Source organism: Erinaceus europaeus, chromosome 10, assembly GCF_950295315.1.
Source record: "Erinaceus europaeus chromosome 10, mEriEur2.1, whole genome shotgun sequence".
Taxonomy (NCBI): Eukaryota; Metazoa; Chordata; class Mammalia; order Eulipotyphla; family Erinaceidae; genus Erinaceus; species Erinaceus europaeus.
In genome coordinates, this window is record NC_080171.1 from 107,708,365 (window position 1) to 107,730,678 (window position 22,314).

General features: G+C 39.4%; 1 protein-coding gene across 5 annotated transcripts in view; it reads left to right on the forward strand.

The window, feature by feature from the left end:
* AOPEP (aminopeptidase O (putative)) overlaps window positions 1–22,314 on the forward strand; it is a 427,259-nt gene that overhangs the window by 193,140 nt on the left and 211,805 nt on the right. The window lies entirely within an intron of this gene.

Here is a 22,314-nt window from a genome sequence, read left to right on the forward strand (position 1 = left end):
CTGAGTTCAATGCAAGCCTCTGGATGCACTCATTAAAGACAGACATTCTGGAAGCAGGAATAACCCCTTCATGGACAGAACTACCTCCTCAAGCCACACCAACATGTAGCCAGGCATATTGCTTTAGAAATAACCCTTAGTGGTATGGATCGACCCATGTCCAGTGGAAGAGCAATTCAGAATCTAGACCTTCCATCTTTTGCACCCCATAAAGATCTTTGGTCCATATTCCTAGAGGGATAAATAGTAGGGAAGCTTCCAATGGAAGGAATGGAATATGGAACTCTGCTGGTGGGAACTCTATGGAATTGTACCCTTGTTATCATACAATAGCCTGGTACTGGAACAAAAATAGGTTCACAAACTAGTGGAACAGAATTGAAAGCCCAGAACTAAACTCCCACACCTATGGACATCTAATCTTTCATAAGGGGCCCAAAGTATTAAATGAAGGAAGGAGGCTATGTTCAATAAGTAGTGCTGGGGAAACTGGGATGAAACATGCAAAAGAATGAAACTGAACCACTGGGGGTCGGGCGGTGGCGCAGTAGGTTAAGCGTATGTGGCTCAAAGCGCAGGGACCGGCATAAGGATCCCGGTTCGAGCCCCCGGCTCCCCACCTGCAGGGGAGTCGCTTCACAGGCGGTGAAGCAGGTCTTCAGGTGTCTGTTTTTCTCTCTCCCTCTGTCTTCCCCTCCTCTCTCCATTTCTCTCTGTCCTATCCAACAATGAACAACATCAACAATGGCAATAATAATAACCACAATGAGGCTACAACAACAAGGGCAACAAAAGGGGGGAAAAATTACCTTCAGGAGCGGTGGATTCATGGTGCAGGCACCAAGCCCAGCAATAACCCTGGAGGAAAAAAAAGAAACTGAACCACTTTATCTCACCAGAAACAAAAATCAACTCCAAATGGATCAAGGACATGGATATTATACCAGAAACTATCAAATACTTAGAGGAAAACATTGGTGGAACACTCTCCCACCTAAACCTCTAGGACATCTTTGATGAAACAAACCCAATTGCAAGGAAGACTACAGCAGAAACAAACCAATGGGGCTACATCAAATTGAAACGCTTCTGCACAGCCAAAGAAACTATCACACAAAGAGACCCTTCACAGAATTGGAGAAGATCTTCACATGTCATACATCAGACAAGAGACTAATAACCAAAATATACAAAGAGCTCAGCAGACTCAGCAACAAAAAACCAAATGACCCTATCCAAAAATGGGCAGCAGATATGAACAAAACATTCACTATAGTGTAGTTCCTAAAGGCTAACAAATGTGAAAAATTGCTCCAGGTCACTGATTGTCAGAGAAATGCAAATAAAGACAACACTGAGATACCACCTCACCCCTGTGAGAATGGCATACATCAAAAAGGACAGCAGCAACAAATGCTGAAGAGGCTGTGGGGACAGAGGAACCCTTCTGCACTGCTGGTGAGAATGTAAATTGTATCCAGCAGTCTGGAAAACTCTCACAAGGCTAAACATGGACCTTCCATATGACCCAGTAATTCCTCTCCTAGGGATATACCCCAAGGACTCCATAACACCCAACCAAAAAGATATGTGTACACCTATGTTCATAGAAGCACAATTCGCAATAGCTAAAACCTGGAAGCAACCCAGGTGCCCAACAACAGATGAGTGGCTGAGAAAGTTGTGGTACATACACACAATGGAATACTACACAGCTATTAAGAACAATGAACCCACCTTCTCTGACCCATCTTAGATGGAGCTAGAAGGAATTATGTTAAGTGAGCTAAGTCAGAAAGATAAAGACAAGTATGGGATGAACCCACTCATCAACAGAAGTTGAGAAAGAATAACAGAAAGGAAAACTCAAAGCAGGATCTGACTAAATTTGTAGTAGTGCACCAAAGTAAAAACCCTGGGTAGAGGGTGAGGGTGGTTGTTCAGCTTCACTGAGCTGGAGTGGGGGGTGGGGTGGGAAAAGGGGTGGGGGGATGGGATGGGACACAGTCTTTTGGTGGTGGGAATAGTGTTTATGTACACTCCTATTAATTTGTAGTCATATAAATCACTACTTAAGTAATATGAGAGGGGAAAAACTGATTGAATGTCTCCAACTAGGAATTGTGCAAAGCTGTACCCCTCTTGTCCTATGGTTTTGTCACTATTTCCTTTTTATCAATTAAAAAAAATTTAAAAAAAGAACCATAAGTGAAAGAGACAACACTACAGTTGGTGCTTCAGAAATCAAAGGATCATGAGAGGTTGTGAGCATATATGTACAAGCAAAACAGACAATCTAGAAGAAATGATACAGTGAGTTAGGAGAGATAAATAGCCTGCGCAGGCAGATCAGTAATACAAAAGTTGAATTAGTAATCAAAAGTCTTCCTAAGTGCAAAAGCCCAAGTTCAATTGGCTTCACTAGTATAATTCTACATGACCTTCCACTGAGAACTTAGGAACGTCCTGCTAAAACATTTTCAAAAATCTAATGTTGGAGGGGGTGGGAAGCAAACACATTCTCTGAGGCCAATAACACTCTGATATCCGAAGGAGAAAAGGCAGTACAAAACAAACAAACAAACAAACCCCAGAAAACTACAGGCCAGTATCTCTGCTGAACACTGTAGCAAAAATCCTCAACAAAATCCCAGCAATCAAATTCAACAAGCCATCAAGGGAATTAATTATCTGTCAAGACCAACTTGCAACCTGGGAGTGACACAGTAGATAAGGCATTGAATTCTCAAGCGTTAAGTCCCAAGTTCAATCCCTGGCATTGCAGATGCCAGAGTGATGTCCTGGTTCTCTCCTTTTTCTCACTCTCTGTCTCTTATTAATAAGTAATAAATCTTTCCCCCTTTTGTTGCCCTTGTTGTTTTATAGTTATTATTTTTGTTGTTGATTTTGTTGTTGTTGGATAAGGCAGAGAGAAATGGAGAGAAGAAGGTAAGACAGCGAGGGGGAGAGAAAGACACCTGCAGACCTGCTTCACCATTTGTGAAGCGACTCCCCTGCAGGGGCTCCAACCAGAATCCTTATGCAGGTCCCTGCGCTTCGTGCCTTGTGTGCTTAACCCTCTGCGCTACCGCCTAACCCTCCATAAATATCTTTTTTTAAAAAAAAAAACAGATCAAATTAATTCATCCCAGGGATGTAGGGATGGCTCAACATAGGAAAATCAATATTTTAATGCACCAGATCAACAAAAAGAAAGGTAAAAGTCACATACTAATTGCTGAAATTTATTCTAACATTTTTAATTTATTCTAAATTTTAAAAGAATTTGATAAAATTCAACACCTATGTATGAAAAAACTCTTTTTTTATATTTATTCATTTTCCCTTTTGTTGCCCTTGTTGTTTTTCATTGGTGTTGTAGTTATTGTTGTTGTTATTGATATCGTCTCCTGTTAGATAGGACAGTGAGAAATGGAGAGAGGAGGGGAAGACAGAGAGGGGGAGAGAAAGATAGACACCTGCAGACCTGCTTCACTGCCTGTGAAGCGACTCCCCTGCAGGTGGGGAGCTGGGAGCTCGAACTGGGATCCTTATGCCGGTTCTTGGCTTTGCGCCACATGCGCTTAACCCGCTGTGCTACCACCTGACTCCCGATAAAAACTCTTAATAAATTAGGAACAGTAGGAACATACCTCAACATAATGAAAGCCGTTTATGACAAACTCGTAGTCAGCATCATACTCCGTGTTAAGTGATCAAATGTTTCTTCCCTATGACCTAGAACAAGACAAGATGTCCACTCTCAGCAACAAAACATATATAACTTATCTCAACAGTACAACATAGTGCTGGGAGTCCTAGCTAGAATAAGTAGGCAAAAATAAATAAATAAATAAATAAACAAACAAATGAAATAGAAGCAAAGGAAACCCAAGTTGGAAGAGAAACCTGACTATCGCTATTTGCAAATGACATGATAGTGTAATATAACACCCTAAAGACTCCACCAAAAAACTTACTGGAAACAGTAATTAAAATGGAAATATACAAAATCATCACACACAAACATTTCCTTTATTATTATTATTACCACCAAGGCTATTGCTGGGGCTTGGTGCCCGCACTACAAATCCACTGCTAATGGTGGCCATTTTTTCCTTTTTTCTTTCTTTCTACTTTATTTCATACAACAGACAGAAATTACAAGGGGAGGAGGTGATAGAGAAGGAGAAAAAGATACGCACCTATAGGCCTCCTTCACCACTTGTGAAGCTTCTCCCTTGCAGCAGGGACTGAACCTGGGTCCTTGCACATGGTAATGTGTTCATTTAGTGGATGTGCTACCTCCTGGACCCCAAATGTTGCAGTTCTGTATACAAATGATGTGTTGGAGGAAAGGGAAACCAAGGGAGCAAACCCACTTATATTTGCATCAAAAAATGTCTTGATATAAATATAACAAAGGAGGTAAAAGATTTTAAGATTGTTTAGATTTGATTTTTATTTATGTATTTATTTATGAAAGAGAGATACAGAGAGAAATGTAAAGTAAAAGACATTAACACTGATCAGTTTCTGGCTTATAGTGATGCTGAGAATTGAACCTGGACCTGGCTCGGAACTCAGAGCCTCAGGCATGAAAATCAAAGGTGAAAGACTTTTTAAAATCATTGTTAAGGTTTCATGTATTTATGAGAAAGAGAAATAGAGGGAGAGAGAGCCAGAGCATCACCTTGGCACATGTATTGCCAAGGATTGAACTCAGGACTTCATTCATGCTTGAGAGCTCAGCATTTTACCCACTGTGACACCTCCCTGGCTTCAGATAAAAGATTTACAGTGAAAATTATTGTAAGACATTGATAAAATGAATGGGAGACACAAACAGAAGTATATCTCATACCCATGGATTGGTAGAATAAACATTATTAAAATGGCTTTCTTTAATGCTCACAGAACATTTATTGAAATATCACCTGAGGACTTTCTAAAATCAATTAAATCCTCAAAAGTAGAATCAACACTTTCTCTAGCCCTTATGCAATATAGTAATTAGGAGAGGAGAATGATGATGATAATTTTAATGTTAATAGAATTAGAATTCCTCCCCTCCCACAGAAAACCTGCTCTATTAACTTTAGTATCAAAGAAAAAATTAAACTGCAGAACAATTTTAAAAAGTGAATATACAATGTAGCTCAAGGTATGGAGTGTCACGAACACTGTTCTTGATAAAAAATGTATAACTCAACATAACTTCTCAAATGATACTAAAACAGCAATAATATTAAGCCAAAGAAGAAATAAGTCAATTAAGATAGAAATATATTAGAGAGCATGAAAATAAAACCAGAATTGATAAATACATCCTAATTTTTTTTTTTTTTTGGCCAAAAATCAAGAAGGCAAAAATGGCACTGGCTAGGTTAATTAAGAGGGAAGAAGGAGAAGTCACTAATACAGATTTGAAATTTTTTTTAATGGTGAACAACAACAGATGCAGAGGAAATTAAAAGAATCATAAATAGTACTTTATGAACTTTTCATCAAGTAATTTTGACAATCTGGATAAAATAAATGTTTTTCTAAGAACATATGAGTCACCAAAAATTGATACCAGAAGAATATCACTAGGCAACCTAAATAAACAATGCCCATGGAAGAAATAAAGTTATCAAAGTGTTTTCTCTGGAAAAACACCAGACCCAGGTGGTTTTACAGGTGCATTTACTCAAATTTTCAATAAGCAAGTTCTAACTATAAAAATACTTTTATAGAAAGGAAGTCTTTCGAATTTTTTATGAAACTAGCAAAATACTAGTACCATGACTTGAAAAGTTAAAATAACATACTATAAGCTACTCTTATTTGTGAATATCAGTGTTAAAATCATAGGCTGTTAACAGAAATAACTTAGTAATATAGAAAATATCTGAAATGGGGCCAGGCAGTAATGCACCTGGCTAAGCACTCACATTACAATGTGCAAGGACCCAGGTTCAAACCCCTGTTCCCCTCCTGCAAGGGAAAAGCTTCACAACTGGTGAAGTAATGCTGTAGGTGTATCTCTGTCTCTCTCCTCTCTATCTCTGTCTGTCACTATCCAATAATAAATAAAAAGATTAAAAAACCAAATTTAAATAAAAAATAAAATATCGAAAATATAGAAAGTCAGAACCAGTATATTGTACACCAAACATTTAATTTTAAGAAATATGTTAATGAAATATATTCACAGATAAAAGATGCCAAAGCTCACTAACTTACAAAAGGAGAAAGTTAACAAAGCTCAACAGAATTCCTAATGAATACTTTTAGAGAAAGTAGAATGGGTGAGTATTAAATTAGCATTCTTCAACTGTGTTTGTGTGTACATTTGTGATTAAAAGTCAGTATTTGTTTTTATTTAATATGATCCCCCAGTGGAATATTGCAGGTAGCAAAGAGTCATTCAATGAAAACTAGGGTAAACTGAATAAACTATGGACTTAAAAATATTAACTCACTGTATGTGATACATTTTGGCAAGTGTATCATACTATTGAAAGATATTAACAATGATAGAACCTAGATGTGGGATATACGGTATATATTACATATATACATATATATATATGCCACAAGTTTCAAACTATTCTAAATTTAAAAGTTTTTTAAATGGGAGTTGGGCGGTAGCACAGCAGGTTAAGCGCAGGTGGCACCGAGCGCTAGGACCCGTGCAAGGATCCTGGTTTGAGCCCCTGGATCCCCACCTGCAGGGGAGTCGATTCACAGGCGGTGAAGCAAGTCTGTAGGTGTCTATCTTTCTCTTCCCCACTCTGTCTTCCACTCTTCTCTCCATTTCTCTCTGTCCTAACAACACCGACATCAATAACAACAACAATAATAACTGCAACAACAACAACAAAACCAAGGGTAGCAAAAGGGAAAATAAATATTTTTTAAAAATTTTTTTAAAGAAAAGTTTTTTAAATAAAAAATAATAAAAATCAAACATGTTATAGGCCTAGGGTGTTGAGTGGGTACAGTGCATACCTTCCATGGATGAGCTCTCAGGTTCCATTACCACATGAAAGCAGCAGCAAAGACAGAAGTAATTGAAACTCTATGAATGGTGGAATGGTGCTTGGGTGTTCTCACTCTTGCCTCCCTCTCCCTGCCCCCTCATATAAAACAAAAACTATGTCAGAAAGTATTGCTTGCACAAGAGCGTATGTGCAAGGCCCTGATTGGATGCAACACTGCATTTAAAAGTTACAGAGATAACCGAGTCAGAACTGGTTGTTGTTAGAAGAGATTAAGCACTTGAAATGTGACAGAATAGAACTCAAAAATCAATTACATACAAAGCATTCTACACGATAAAGGTACCATATCGAATCGATGAGGAAAATCATGGACTGACCATAAATGTTATTAAGACTATTGATAAGTAGTTCAGAAATTTTTTTTTCATACTATGTCTCTTTTATAGAAATCCAGATCAAATATTAAATGCAGAAAAGAAAATCAACCCACAGTAGTAAACAGATATGAGTACATTTATGTCTGTGCTTAGAATGTGAGAAACATTTTACACTCACACAGTAAAATGTAGAATTCATTAAGAGAAATTGTAATAGGGAGTTGGGCGGTAGTGCAGTGTCTTAAGCACACGTGGCACGAAGCACAAGGACCAGTGCAAGGATCCCGGTTCAAGCCCTCAGCTCCCCACCTGCAGGGGGTCGCTTCACAGGCAGTGAAGCAGGTCTGCAGGTGTCTGTCTTTCTTTCCCCCTCTCTGTCTTCCCCTTCTCTCTCCATTTCTCTCTGTCCTATCTAACAATGATGGCATCAATAACAAGGGCAACAAAAAGGAAAATAAATATTAAAAATTTAAAAAGAAATTGTAAGAAACATTTATGTCAAAATATTTATTATTTCAAAAAAGTACCACAAAGTAGAACAAAAATAGTAATAATAACATAAAGGGATATTAGCAACATGTGGCAAAAGGGGGACCATATTCCTTACGTTACAGTAGTCTAATAAGTAATTTTAAAGTATTTGTTATTCTTCTTTAATTACCACCTGGGTTATTGCTAGGATTTGGTGACTTCATGATGAACCTCCTGGCAGCTTCCCCTCCTCCTCCTGACCCCACCCCCTCTTTTGTTTTGTTTTGTTTATAGAGATAAGGAAAAATTAAGAGAGAAGGTGGAGACAGAGAGAGGTAGAGAGAAAAACTCTTGAAATTTCCCCCTGCAGGGAGTCGGGTTGTAGCACAGCGGGTTAAGCGCAGGTGGCGCAAAGCACAAGGACCGGCATAAGGATCCCGGTTCGAACCCCAGCTCCCCACCTGCAGGGGAGTCGCTTCACAGGCGGTGAAGCAGGTCTGCAGGTGTCTATCTTTCTCTCCTCCTCTCTGTCTTCCCCATCTCTCTCCATTTCTCTCTGTCCTATCCAACAATGACAACAACAATAATAACTACAACAATAAAACAACAAGGGCAACAAAAGGGAATAAATAAATAAAATAAATATTAAAAAAAATGAAAAACGAAATTTCCCCCTGCAGATTAGTACTTGAGACTTGAACCCCTATCCCTAACATGTGCTTTGCCAGGGGCACCACTAACCAGCCCCATGAGCAATTTTTTATCTATTTATTTATTTAAAAAGGGAGAGATTAATAGAACCATAGGATAGGAGGGGTACAGCTCCACACAGTTCCCGCCACCAGATCTCCATATCCCACCCCCTCCCCTGACAGCTTTCCCATTCTCTAGCCCTCTGGGAGCATGGACACAGGGTCGTTGTGGGATGCAGAAGGTGGAAGGTCTGGCTTCTGTAATTGCTTCCCCGCTGAACATGGGCGTTGACTGGTCGATCCATACTCCCAGTCTGCCTCTCTCTTTCCCTGGTAGGGTGGGTCACTGGGGAAGCAGAGCTCCAGGACACATTGGTGGGGTTGTCTATCCAAGGAAGTCTGGTCGGCATCATGCTGGCATCTGGAACCTGGTGGCTGAAAAGAGAGTTAACACACAAAGCCAAACTGCTGAACAATCATGGACCTAAAGGCTGGAATAGTGCAGATGTAGTGTTGGGGGGTACTCATTGAAGACTGTTGTGTACTTTTGCTTTCAGGTATATATTTTGCCCGAGTTTATGGATACGTGTGAACATATGCTCTGAGGGGACCTGGTCTATATCTAGGTTTTGGGACTTTGTAAGGAAGTGAACCACCTGGAATGGAATTAGAGAATACTATGAAAGGAAAGGTCTCACCTGAGTAATGAAGCTGAAGGGTTGTCATTCCACACCTGAATTCTCTGGACACAGTCTGAAGTGAAGCATGCTGGGGTGGTACTCGTTGCATTGATTAGGTTGTGATCGGCGGATGCAGTATTATTTGGTATGAATTGAGAGAAGCATGCAGGAAAGTGCACCCCACCCTAATGTTCCAGGACTTGGGGGAAATACAGGCTCTATAGTGGAAATGTGAGGTTCCTGCTGTCTTAGGGTTCAAGAAGACAATGGATAGTTATTGTTATCATCACATTATTTGGTAATTGGGTTAACTTTGAAAAGTCCCTTTGTTATGATTTGCTGTATAATACCCAATATCTTGTATATAGCTGTGCCACCGGTTGCCATAAGCAATTTTTTTAATCTCTTGCCATGAAATGAAAATAGAACACACTCCTCCCACCCCTGAAAGCAAGCAAATGAAACCCATAAATGGGTGGAGAAAGTTCCTCATACAAAATGTATGATAGTCATTGTTGTAACTTTTTTTTTCAATTTTTATTTATTATTAGTGATTTAATACTACATTAAATGATCAGATTTCAGGAGTATAGTTTCACACTCATGTCTGCTGTATGTTACTGCACCCACCACCAAATTCCTATGCCCTCACCTCAGCCCATAACAACCATTGTTCTTACAAAATCTAGCAGACAATTTGGCTACTACTTTTTTTTTGTAAGTGCATTTGCTTTAATAATCTATATTCTGCATATGAGTGAAACCATCTAATTGTTGTCTTTTACTTAGTATAATTGTCTCCAGTTCCATGCATTTAGTCTAATATTTAGTGTGCCACCTCATCTTATTAAATTGCAGGATAGTATTACATTGAATGTATATGTAATAATTTGGGGGCCAGGCGATGGCACACCTGGTCAAATGCACATAGTGTGAAGTGCAAGGACCTGTGCAAAAATCCCGGTTCGAGACCCCACCTCCCCATCTGCAGGGGGATCACTTCACAAGTGGTGAAGCAGGTCTGCAGGTGTCTGTCTTTCTCTCCCCCTTTCTGTCTTCCCTTCCTCTCTCGATTTCTCTCTGTCCTATCCAACAACAGCAGCAGCAACAACAATGGGGAAAATATGGCCTCCAGGGGCAGTGGATTTATAGTGCAGGCACTGAGCACCAGTGATAACCCTGGAGGCAAAAAAAGTATATATATAACTTTATCCAGTCATGTGTTGTTGAGCATTTAAGTTGCCTCCATATTTTGGTTATTGTGCAGCTATGAACATAGAGGTATATGTATATATATTCTTTTAAAATTGGTGTATTCATATCTTTTGAATATACACCAAGAATGGTATAGCTGGATTATTTTTATTTGTTTAAGGACTCTCCATGCTGTCTTCAGAAGAGCTATACCAGTTTGCTTTCCCACCAAATATACCAAAGTTCCTTTTATTCCCCTTCACATCTTGACCAACACTTGCTGTTTCCTATTTTGTAGAAACAGGACATTCTCCCAGGTGTGAGGTGTTATCTGATTATAGTTCTGCTTTGTATCTAGTGTCTCCTCATTTTCATTGTTCTCCAGATAACTACTAATTTCTCTTTTGACCAGTTGCTATTTAGAAGCACATTTTTTTAGCATCCACATTTTTGAGATTTTCTTTCCCTTTTATTATGGTTGATTTCTTTATTATTATTATTATTATTATTATTCCCTTTTTGTTGCCCTTGTTGTTTTTATTGTTGTAGTTATTGTTATTGTTGTTACTGATGTCCTCATTGTTGGATACGACAGACAGAAATGGAGAGAGATGGGGAAGACAGAGAGGGGAAGAAAAAGACACCTGCAGACCTGCTTCACCACTTGTGAAGCGACTCTCCTGCAGGTGGGGAGCCGGGGACTCGAACCAGGATCCTTCCGCCGGTCCTTGCGCTTTGCATCATGTGGTCTTAACCCGCTGGGCTACTGCCCTACTCCCTATGGTTGATTTCTATGCTCATGCTACCACTGAAAAGATGCTTTTTGCATTTTAGTCTTCACATACTTACTGAAACTATTCGTATATCCCAACATATGCTCATTCCTCAAGAACATTTCAGGTGCACTTAAGAAAAGTATGTATTCTTTTCTTTTCAGATAGAGATTCTTTGTATATCTGTTAAGTCCATGTCATTTGAGGCTTCATATAAGGTTTCTATTTCTTTGTTGCTTTTTCTGCCCCAGTGATCTATCTCTTGCTGTAAATGGTGTTTTAAGATCTATTGTTGGGGCCTGGGTGGTGGCACACCTGGTTGAGTGCACATGTTGTAATGCGCAAGGAACCAGGTTCGAGCCCCCGGTCCCCATCTGAAGGGGGAAAGCTTTGCGAGTGGTAAAGCAGGGTTGCAGGTGTCTTTCTGTCTCTTCCCCTCTCTGTCTTTCCCTTCTTCTTGATTTCTGATTGTCTCTATCCAATAAATAAATAAAGATAATTTAAAAAAGATCTATTGTTTTAGTGTTGCTGTCAGTGTATCTTTTGGTGTCATTTAAAATTTGTTTTGTTTCTTCAGGCACACTCATGTTGGAGGTGTATATATTATGTTAGTTACATCTTGTTGTTGGACTGATCTTTTGATTGTTATACAGTATCCCTCCTTGACCCTATTACCCTTTATTCTGAAAGTCTACTTTATCTGATGTGACTGTAGCATTTCCTGACCTCTCCCCCGCCTCATATTATAGGCTTAGAAATGCTCCATGTTTCACTCTGGGTCCATTTATTTTAGATGTGAGTTTCTTTTAAGTAGAATCAAGAGATCCTGTGTTTGCTTGATTGTTTGTTTGTTTTACCCATGAATCTGCCCTGAGTCTTTTGGTTAGTGAATTTAGGTAATTTGGATTTTGGGTGATTGTTGATCTATGTAGTGTTCTTAATGTAGTATACTTACTGGCATTCTCTAGTTTGTTTCCAGGTTGTTTTGCATTTTGGTTGTTTTTTCTTTTTTCCCACATGTGTCTGCCTACTAATTTTTGTGGATAGTTTTCTATTTTTAGTGATTTTTCTCACTATTTTTATTCTTTTTGACTCAGCCCTTCCATTGCCTAGGAATTTCACTGAACTATAGCTGAGTAAATAAATGGACAGGTATGTTTCCTTTAAGCATTGCAAACTAAAGCAAAACTCTAGAAACCTCTCAAATGTCCATCAGTAAGGAATAACATAAAACCATTCAGTGGGATTCTCTGTAGTCTTTAAGAGAAATGAAATAGAACTATGTGGGAGAAAATCAAGACATATGGGAGTCGGGTGGTAAGCACAGTAGGTTAAGCACACTTGGCGCAAAATGCAAGGACTGGTGTTAGGATCCCACCTGCGGGGGGGGGGGGGGGGGTTGCTTCACAGGCTGTGAAGTAGGTCTGCGGATGTCTGTCTTTCTCTCCCCGTCTTCCCCCTCCTCTCTCCATTTTTCTCTGTCCTATCCAACAATAACAACATCGATAACAACAACAATAAAAACAAGGGGAACAAAAGGAAATAATTAATTAATTAATTTTTTAAAAAGAAAATCAAGATATAGTATCAACTTATAAGCCAACAAACATAGGGTCTATAGAAATAACTATAGACTCCACCATGCACAAGCACTGGATTTGAGCCTTATCACAATATGGCAGCACTTGCAAGGATAAAATCCCATGAGTGAAAAAGTTGTGCTGTGGTGTCTTTTTCTCTGTGTCTCTCCCTCTCAATAAAATAAGATAAAATGACTATTGGGTGTGGAGGAATTGTCACTGGTATCAAAATAATAATAACAAGTAGTATCTATCATGTGTTTGTCCTATATACTTGAAAGTATTTTCTGGAAAGAGTATTTTGCAGATACCTATCATGGTGAGATGAGAAATTCTACCTATGTGTCAATAACTGTACTATAAACTATTATTCCTCCCCTCACCCCCCAAAAAAAGATTCATCATAAGTAATCAGAGTTATTTTACAAAAAGACATGAACTGTAAGATTGATGACAGGAAATTTTTTGTATTAAGACATTTTCACCATGCGCATGTGATCTTATTCATTGATAAATTACAAAAAACGGAGTCCGGCGGTAGCGCAGCGGGTTAAGTGCACATGGCGCAAAACGCAGGGACCAGAGTAAGGATCCCGGTTGGAGCCCCTGCTCCCCACCTGCAGGGGAGTCGCTTCACAGGCGGTGAAGCAGGTCTGCAGGTGTCTGTCTTTCTCTCCCCCTCTCTGTCTTCCCCTCCTCTCTCCATTTCTCTCTGTCCTATCCAACAATGACCACAACAATAATAACTACAACAACGAAAAAACAAGGGCAACAAAAGCGAATAAATAAATAAATGTTTTTTAGAAAAATTTTTAAAAATTACAAAAAACAGGGAGTGAGGAAATAGCTCACCTGATAAGATGAACACTTTGCCATGTATGAGAACTGAAGCCCATACAAAGAAATTTTCTCTGTCAGTCACTATTTGGAAAATAGGAGGGAAATAATAATAATAATAATTTTTTTAAAAGTCCACTAGAAGCATAGAATCCAGCAGGCATGAAACACCAGCTATGCCTTGGAGGCAGAAGAAAAAGACATACTGAAATAAAAGCTAGAAACAACATGCAGATGACCTTTGCCAATGAGAACTGGAAACCTTACACAGCTTGAGTTTCTGCAACTAGAATTCATGTGCTAAAGTTAAATTTGTTTAACCCAAAACAGAGATTTCTGTTTTAATCTGCTTTGCTTTGTTTTGAGCAAATATGTAGATCTGATTAATGTTTTCATTGGCACTGTCCATGGGACTGTATAGGTTTAGAGGACTTGAAGGGGTTAGAGACAGCCAGGTTGGAAACCACTGTTATGATGACCAGCTGTGGATTCAGGCTTTCCATGCCCATGCTAACTGCTGGCTGTCACCAGCACAAGCTCTGTGGGACTTTTACCAAAGTCCCTGACTCTTTCTGACCTGCTTTCACCTCTGTAAAATAAACCTATTAAGTCAAAGGAGGTGACAAAAAGAGTCTTCTAAATCAAACTCTGTTTTTTTGATCACTGTACACTTTTAGTCTTAATTGCCATTAGGGCAATTGTGTGATAACTGCAGAAGTCAGCTAATATGAACATTATTCTTAATTTTTTTTTTCTTCCACTTTGAAGGATTAAAGCATCGTTGAGCTGATGACTCATCATCCATAATGTTCACCCATTGTGGGTATGGGGAAGGGCAGAGCTGCTTTCTCCTCACCATTTCTGGACCTTTCAGTTCTTCCTGTGTTTCTCTCTATCTCTCTCTCTCTCTCTCTCTCCCTCCCTCCATCCCTCCCTCCCTCTCCCTCTCCCTCTCCCTCTCCCTTCCCCTCCCTCTCCCTCTCTCTCTCTCCCACCCTCCCTTCCCCTCCTTTCTCTCTCTCCCTCCCTCCCCCTCCTTTCTCTCTCCATCCTCTCTCTCTCTTTCTCTGTCTCTCCCTCCCTCCCTCCTCTCATCTCTTATGTTATAATGCACTTCCTATTTTTCTCTGCTCCTACCCCATATAAAGAAAGTTGAGGCTGAGGGAGACCTCAGCAAGTGGGGCTTGTACATTTCATCTCATATGACTTGAGTTTGAACCACAGCTCCATGTGGGGATGCCACAGCATTGGGGGAAACTCCAGTGCTCTGATGTTTCTCTTTTTGTCTGTCACTATCTGAAATTTCTAAAATGTCAACTTGGAAGATTTATGAGACCCTGACATCACAAATAAATAAATATATATATATATATATATATATATATATATATATAGAGAGAGAGAGAGAGAGAGAGAGAGAGATACTAAGCCAAAAGATGTCACAGAAACCACTCAGACTATTATCACTATAACAGTAATCAATACTAATAACTCTTTGAAATATTTTTCTCTGCGTATCTCCTCTAACTTAGTCAACTTTGTTTTCCACGTAAGCAAGGAGCATGAGGTGTGTAGAAGTTCCGCATGCCATCTACATTTGGCTTTAGGGAGTGTTTTTTACGTAGTTTTGAATTCTGGATATATCTCTGAAATTCCAGGAACTGACTATAAACAGAATCATGAACTTTGCAGTGAGGATACATGTGACTCACAAGTTAAGTGGAATGGTTTTCAGTACCCCCATTTTTTTAGACCTTGCTCAAGTCTTTCTTATAATAACTACATGCTTGGATTAGCCCACTTCTCCCTCAGATCTTGGCAAAACTATCAAAACTGATCTTTCCCGTATTCCCTTGTGTTATGGAGGTGGTTAACATTTGTTTTTCTATTTCTAATTCATGCACAGTTGAGTAAATAGTGTGAAACACCAGTGAGTGGTTAGGTGGGAGACATTATCAAAACAATCAAGTAGAATGTGGTACCCATGTCAATAAACAGGAAACTAGATTCTCATACTCTTTCATAACTCATGTGAAGTTGACTTATATTTATGGCATCATTCACCTTTTGATGGAGAATGAACCTACCCTCCCCCCCCAAAAAAAAAGCTTAAATTTGCTGAAATGAGAAAAGTTGATACTTCTCTTTCATTCTTTGATTGCAGCAATTTGGTTAAACTGACCTAGATTATACTAGACTAACCTATTAAGAACCTATTTAAGAACCTATTTAAGAACCTAGTTCTTAAATGGGAAGATAGACTCTATATAATCCCTTAAACACCCTCCACCTTACTCAGCTTTCCCCATATGGTTAATTTCCTTTTGATAGCTGTTAAATCGGAGAGTTATCTCCTGGATGTGGGTGGGATTAATTCTTGAGTCTTGAGACTGCTCCTTGCTTCTCAGTGTCTTGCATGTCTCCTACTATGTAGAAGAGAAAAATCAGAACTATCATAGCTTCTTCAGTTAGTTCCAGTTAAAATGCATATAGTTTTTACTTAGAGAAGTGCTTCTAAAACTTTATCATGCATATGGATCAATTGGACATCTTGTTAAAATGTTGTTTCCAAATCTTTGGCAGTCCTGAGGTGGGGCCAAGATTCATTTCTTTTTCTCCCCCAAATCATTGTATTGGGGAAACAGTGGTTTACAAGTCAGCTGTTGACACACAGGTACAGTTTCTTATCTCCCTGTAATAGGTCTCTGCTGATCACTCCCCTCACAAATACAAGTCCCTTTTCTTTCTTTTTTTTTTTTTATAATTTTTTAAAGTTTTTTTAATATTTATTTTCCCTTTTGTTGCCCTTGGTTTTTGTTGTTGTTGTTGTTGTTATTGTTGTTGTTGTTGTTATTGATGTCGTTCATTGTTGGATAGGACAGAGAGAAATGGAGCGAGAAGGGGAAGACTGAGAAGGGGAGAGAAAGACAGACACCTGCAGACCTGCTTCACTGCCTGTGAAGGTGGGGAGCCGGGGGCTTGAAGCGGGATCCTTCCACTGGTCCTTGTGCTTTGCATCTTGTGCTCTTAACCCACTGCACTACCGCGAGACTCCCGCAAGTCCCTTTTCACCATCATGTCCTAGGTATCTGGCAATCTCTCCTTCCCTCCCCCTAGTCCAGAGTCCTTTGCTTTGCTATGAACTCAGTTCAGCCTTCATCCTGTGTTCCCTTTGCCTTTCTTTGACTCTTAAGCACCACTTATAATGATTATCCTTCTGGTTTATTACACTTAACATGTTAAATTCCTTCAAATTCCATCCAAGATATGGAAAAGGAGATTTCATTATATGTTACAACTGAGTAGTATTCCATTGTGTGTACATACCACAACTTCCTTAACCATTCATCTGTGTTTTTTTTTTAATTTCTTTATTGCGGAATTAGTGTTTTATATTAGACAGTAAATACAATAGTTTGTACGTGCATAACATTTCTCAGTTTTCCACATAACAATACAACCCCTACTAGGTCCTCTGTCATCCTTTTTGGACCTATACTCTCGCCCCCGCCACCCCACCCCAGAGTCTTTTACTTTGGTGCAATACACCAACCATTCATTTGTTGTTGGACATCTGAGTTGCTTCCCTTTTTGAGCTATTAAAAATTGTGCTGCTGTGAATATAGCTGTACATAAATCTCTTTGAATAGGTGTTTTTGTGTTCTTTGGATAGATCCCTAAGAGCATAACTGCTGGATCTTAAGATGGGTCCATATCTAGGAGTCTGAGGAGCTTTGACTATTTTCCACAACAGTTTAACCAATTTACATTTTTTCCAACAGTATAGAAGTGTTCTTTTTTCTTCATATCCTCACCAGTACTTGCTTCTGTCCTTTCTGATGTGTGGCAGTCTCACAGGTGTAAACTGGTATGTCACTGTTGTCTTTATTTGCGTTTCTCAAATAATCATTAGTTTTGAGTATTTTTTTCATAATTCTTTTTTAAATTTATTTATTCCCTTTTGTTGCCCTTGTTGTTTTATTGTTGTAGTTATTGATGTTGTCGTTGTCAGGTAGGACAGAGAGAAATGGAGAGAGGAGGGGAAGACAGAGAGGAGGAGAGAAAGATAGACACCTGCAGACCTGCTTCACCGCCTGTGAAGCGACTCCCCTGCAGGTGGGGAGCCGGGGGCTCGAACCGGGATCTTTATGCTGGTCCTTGCACTTTGCGCCACCTGTGCTTAACCCGCTGTGCTACCACCGACTCCCTTTTTTTCATAATTCTATTGGCCCTCCAAATGCCCTATTTAGTAAAAATTCTGTTCCTGTTCTCTCCCCGTTTGTTAATGTGGTTACTATTATTTTTGTGTGTGTGCTAAATTTTTTGAACTGTTCACATATCTTTTTTATTAACCCTTGGACTGATATATGGCATGTAAAGGTCTCCCATTCAGTGGGCTTTGGCTTCTTTGACTACACAGAAGCTTTTCAGTTTGGTGTAGACTCATTGGTTTATTTTTACTTTGGTTTTCCTTGATGTTGGACTTGATTCTTCAAAGACATTGTTGGACTAAGTATGTGCTAAAGTCTTCTAAAGGACTTCAATTTACTTTTCAAGTTTCTTTTCCTATATCCCCAAAATACATATATTTGGTGTAAAACCTCACTCTTTATTAGAAATAAGTTTTTCATGGAACTTCTAGTTGCTTGGAAGAAAGAGATTATGTCAGAATCATAGTGTGTATTTTAGCTGCACCATTAGCATTCTAGCTAAGGAGAGTTTATTGTTCCAGTTATACTCATTATAATACATCCCTGTTTAATATTACATGATCCATGGGTTACCATAAACTTGGTACAAATTGGACTACTGATATAACATGAAATGAAGCGCCTTGTCTGAAAGTTGCTTTTGTTTTGCATTTAACAAATTAGTATGTTGACATTTGTCACTGATGGATTTCATTATTTGCTGAAAGGGTTTTAGAGGGTTTGACAGCATGAATGGTTTGTCCTACAGACTTTTGAGGATTGATAAAAGCATCTTTGTTCTCTGTACAAAAGCACAACAGATATCTTATTGATGCACACACAAAAAGAGATGGCTTGTGTAGCTGGAATATAAAATAAATGAAGAAAATAATTTTTGAGTTGCTACTCATGTTGTTATGTGATTTCTTTCTTGTATTCATTTTTTCCTAATTAAAGAATGTGTTCATTCATCTCAATAACATGCTTGAGCGCAATCAGTGATCTTTTGGTAAATTTAAAATATTGGTTTCTTTATACTCCGTCTACATATTATTTAAGAAAAGTGCCTGTAAAGCACTATGAAAGCAGTTATTGTGGAAGGTTTCATTAAGTGATCTCCCCAAATCCTGACATAACAGAGAGCAAACATGGAAAAGTCAGCTTCTGGATCAAGAAACTAAGACTTGTATTGACATAAAAGAAAAAAATACAAAAAAGAAAATTTAATTCTAGTTTAATCACTATAAAAATGCATGTCCTCCTGTCACTTCTGTAGTTACAATTAGAGGGACTGCCTGACCACTCAAGTAAATATACACTGAAACCTTACTGAAAAGCTGCTCTTATCACACAGTTGCCACAATGCTATTAAAACTTATATAAAATATACTCTGGGGAAGATGCATACACAACACACACACACACTTCCCAAAAAAGTGCTGGAAGAGAAAGCTACAAATAATAAAATCTATCAGTGATCAGATAACTCCCATCACTATCAGCTGCCAACTCTCAAACTAAAGCAGTCAGATACTGTGAGGAACCATCATCCATCACCCCTGTCATATTGGGAGAGTGGAGAGTCGGTGTCTGGGGGAGGGCCTGCAGACTTGAAGTGAACAGAACACCAGCAAAGCGGTGAAGATCCCAATGTGACCTCGTTTCTACTGTGAAAATACAGAAACCAAAAGAGGGAGAAAAAGTAAATTGCTGTATTAAAAAAAAAAAGTGAAGCTTTTTTATGTGTTGAATGTCTCCTCTATAGCTATGGTCTCATAAAGACCCCAGTGGGTGTCTCTTTTGTTCTTCTTCTTTTTTTTTAATCTTGTTTATTTGTTTGTTTGTTTTTACCAGAGCCCTGCTCAGCTGAGGCTTATGATGGTGCTGGGGATTGAACCTGGGACCTTTGGTGCCATAGGCATGAAAGGTTCCTTGCCTTCATGTCTCCCCAACCCTCTTTTTGGTTCTTAAGTGCATTCCAGGCACTGAATGCAGTGTGGCCAGGCACTTCACAAGCATTCATTCAGCAAATATTTGCTGAGCTAATGAATGGTTCAGCATTAGCACCCACTTTCTATGTCCTGTCTGGACAATCTAATCTGGGATCGAGGATTTGTGTTTCCTGAGTAAAATTACTTTGTGAGCCATAGAACCCAAGATGACCTTACTAGAATGTGTGGAGTAGTATCAGGAAGCTGAGATGGGATGAGTTCCAGCTCTGTGATGTGTATGCACAACCTTGCTCTTATAAGCCAGTCTTTTTCTCAGTCTCCGTTTTTTTTTTTTTTTTACCTGAACAGGGGAAAAAAAAGTCCATAAACCTTACAAAAATATTAAGGTTTAAGTAAAAAGAAATGATAGATTATGGGATAGTTATTTTTTTAAGCTGTACTTATTAATGAGCATGTGATGAGAAAAAGAGTGAGAGAACCAGAACATTACCTGGTGCTTGTGATGGTAATGATCAAACTCAGGACTTCATGCTTGATAGTGCAATGCTTTATCCTATGTGCCAGCTCTCAGGTCTTGTGAGAGACCTTTAGAGATTGTAAGATGTTGGGCATTATGCCAACTCCCCCCTGCTGCATTGCTTGATGTCATGGTCTATTTACATAATCATTGTTTTGCCTGAGACCCACCCTGCCTGCAGGGTATTGGTTTAATTCCATTGGTTAGAACCTTCGCAACAGCTGCTATGGAAGCTTTCTACCTTTGTGCCATTTCCTTTTCCCACTTGCCACTTCTGGTTAAAGAGATATATATATAATGCGTTGTCTCTGATCAATAAAGGCATTGTATTGTTCCGTCTCAGCCACAAGTTTCTGGTCTCTTCTCTCCCCTGCGACACAACCCAACAATAAGGGAGGGCCGTGTGGCAGCACACTGGGTTAAGCACCCACATTACAGTGTGCAAGGACCCAGATTCAAGCCCCTAGTCCCCACCTGCAGGGGGAAAGTTTCACATCTGGTGAAGCAGGGCTGCAGGTATCTCTCTGTCTCTGTCTCTCTCTCCCTTTCCATCTCCCCCTCCCCTCTCAATTTCTCTCTGTCTCTATCCAATAATAAATAATTTTTTTTTAAAAAAAGGGAGATTATAAGGGTAGTGACTGGGCAAGTGGTACAGTGAATAAAGTATTGAGCTCTCAGGTACAAGGTTCCAAGTTCAATTCCTGGCATTGTATATGCCAGAGTGGTACTCTGCTTGGCCTCTTCTCCATGCAGAATTTCTCCACAGACTTGCAGAATCTGGAGTTCCTGGTGAGGAGTCCCACACATCAGGATGTTTTCTATGGACAAAAGTATGTATACATGGGAAGAGCCTGCCTCACGTGTGCCCTTAAACATGTGCACTGTATATCCACACACAATCACACACTATCACAGAGTCAAGAGTCTCTTCCAAGATCTCCAGGTCCAGGATGACAGCAAAACAGAATGGTTCTCCCTTTGGACATCCATGACTTTGAAGTGGCTCCTCTGCAAACTAGAAAGCAAGGTCCTTCCAGCCCTGAGCTGTTGAATGGTACAAGCAGCTGACTTTTGTTATGGCAGCATGATAAAAACAGTGGGCTGTCTTGGAAATCTAGGGGCTGACGAGTACTTCCCAGCCTACTCTGAGCTTCTGTGTTCTTATCTGCAATTTGGAAGAGGAGGTTGTAACCAAATGATCTCCATCAGAGTCTTTCCAGCTCTAGGACGATGAACTCTAGTTCTCTTCATTTCCAACTTACGGAAATTATTTTCCCCACTTTTCCTGAGAGGGGAAGTGTAAGACCCCAGGCTGTCTCTCACAACTGCCAAAGTGGCTGCTTTTTTTAAATGGAAAATCAGTTTCCTTCTCAGATTGCTTAACATAGCAGAAGCTTCTGGAGAACAGAGAAGCCCAATGTTTCCCTCTCACTTTTTGACGTCATTTGCCTGTGGGTGGGTTCCCGTATACCACCACCTCTCCAACCACACTCAATTTTATTGCACAGATTTAAAAAACACACCTCGGTGTAGCAGGCCACCTAAAGAAGCAATTTGGTTCAGGAATCCTACCGCTAAGCTATGGCTGAGAGAGCCAGTCCAGCCGCTCACGATGCCAGGAGCCCGTCTGGAGGAGTCAATTAGCCATCTTCCCCCTCTGGAACCTGCCAATAAAAGCAGAATGTTCACTTTACACTATCTTGTGGGGGATTTGAGGAATCAGTTCTAAATATGGACTTGAAAGCACTTACCAAACTAAGAGAGAATGTAAGAAGAGAGATTAACATTTTACTGTGTTTACAACATGCTTACTGTGTGCCAGCCAGGTACTGGGATGGGCACTTGACTTTCGTTTTCTCTAACTCGGTCTGTATAAGCATCCTACACAAAACTGTCAATTTTAAGAACCTCAGATTGGGGCAGAGGTAACAGTATAATGGTTATGAAAATGCTCCCAGATTCAATCCCCAGCATCACCATAAGCTACCTTTGAGCAGAACTCTGGTAGAAAGTAAAATTTAATTAATTAATTAGTTAATTAATTAATTAAAAAGAAACTCCA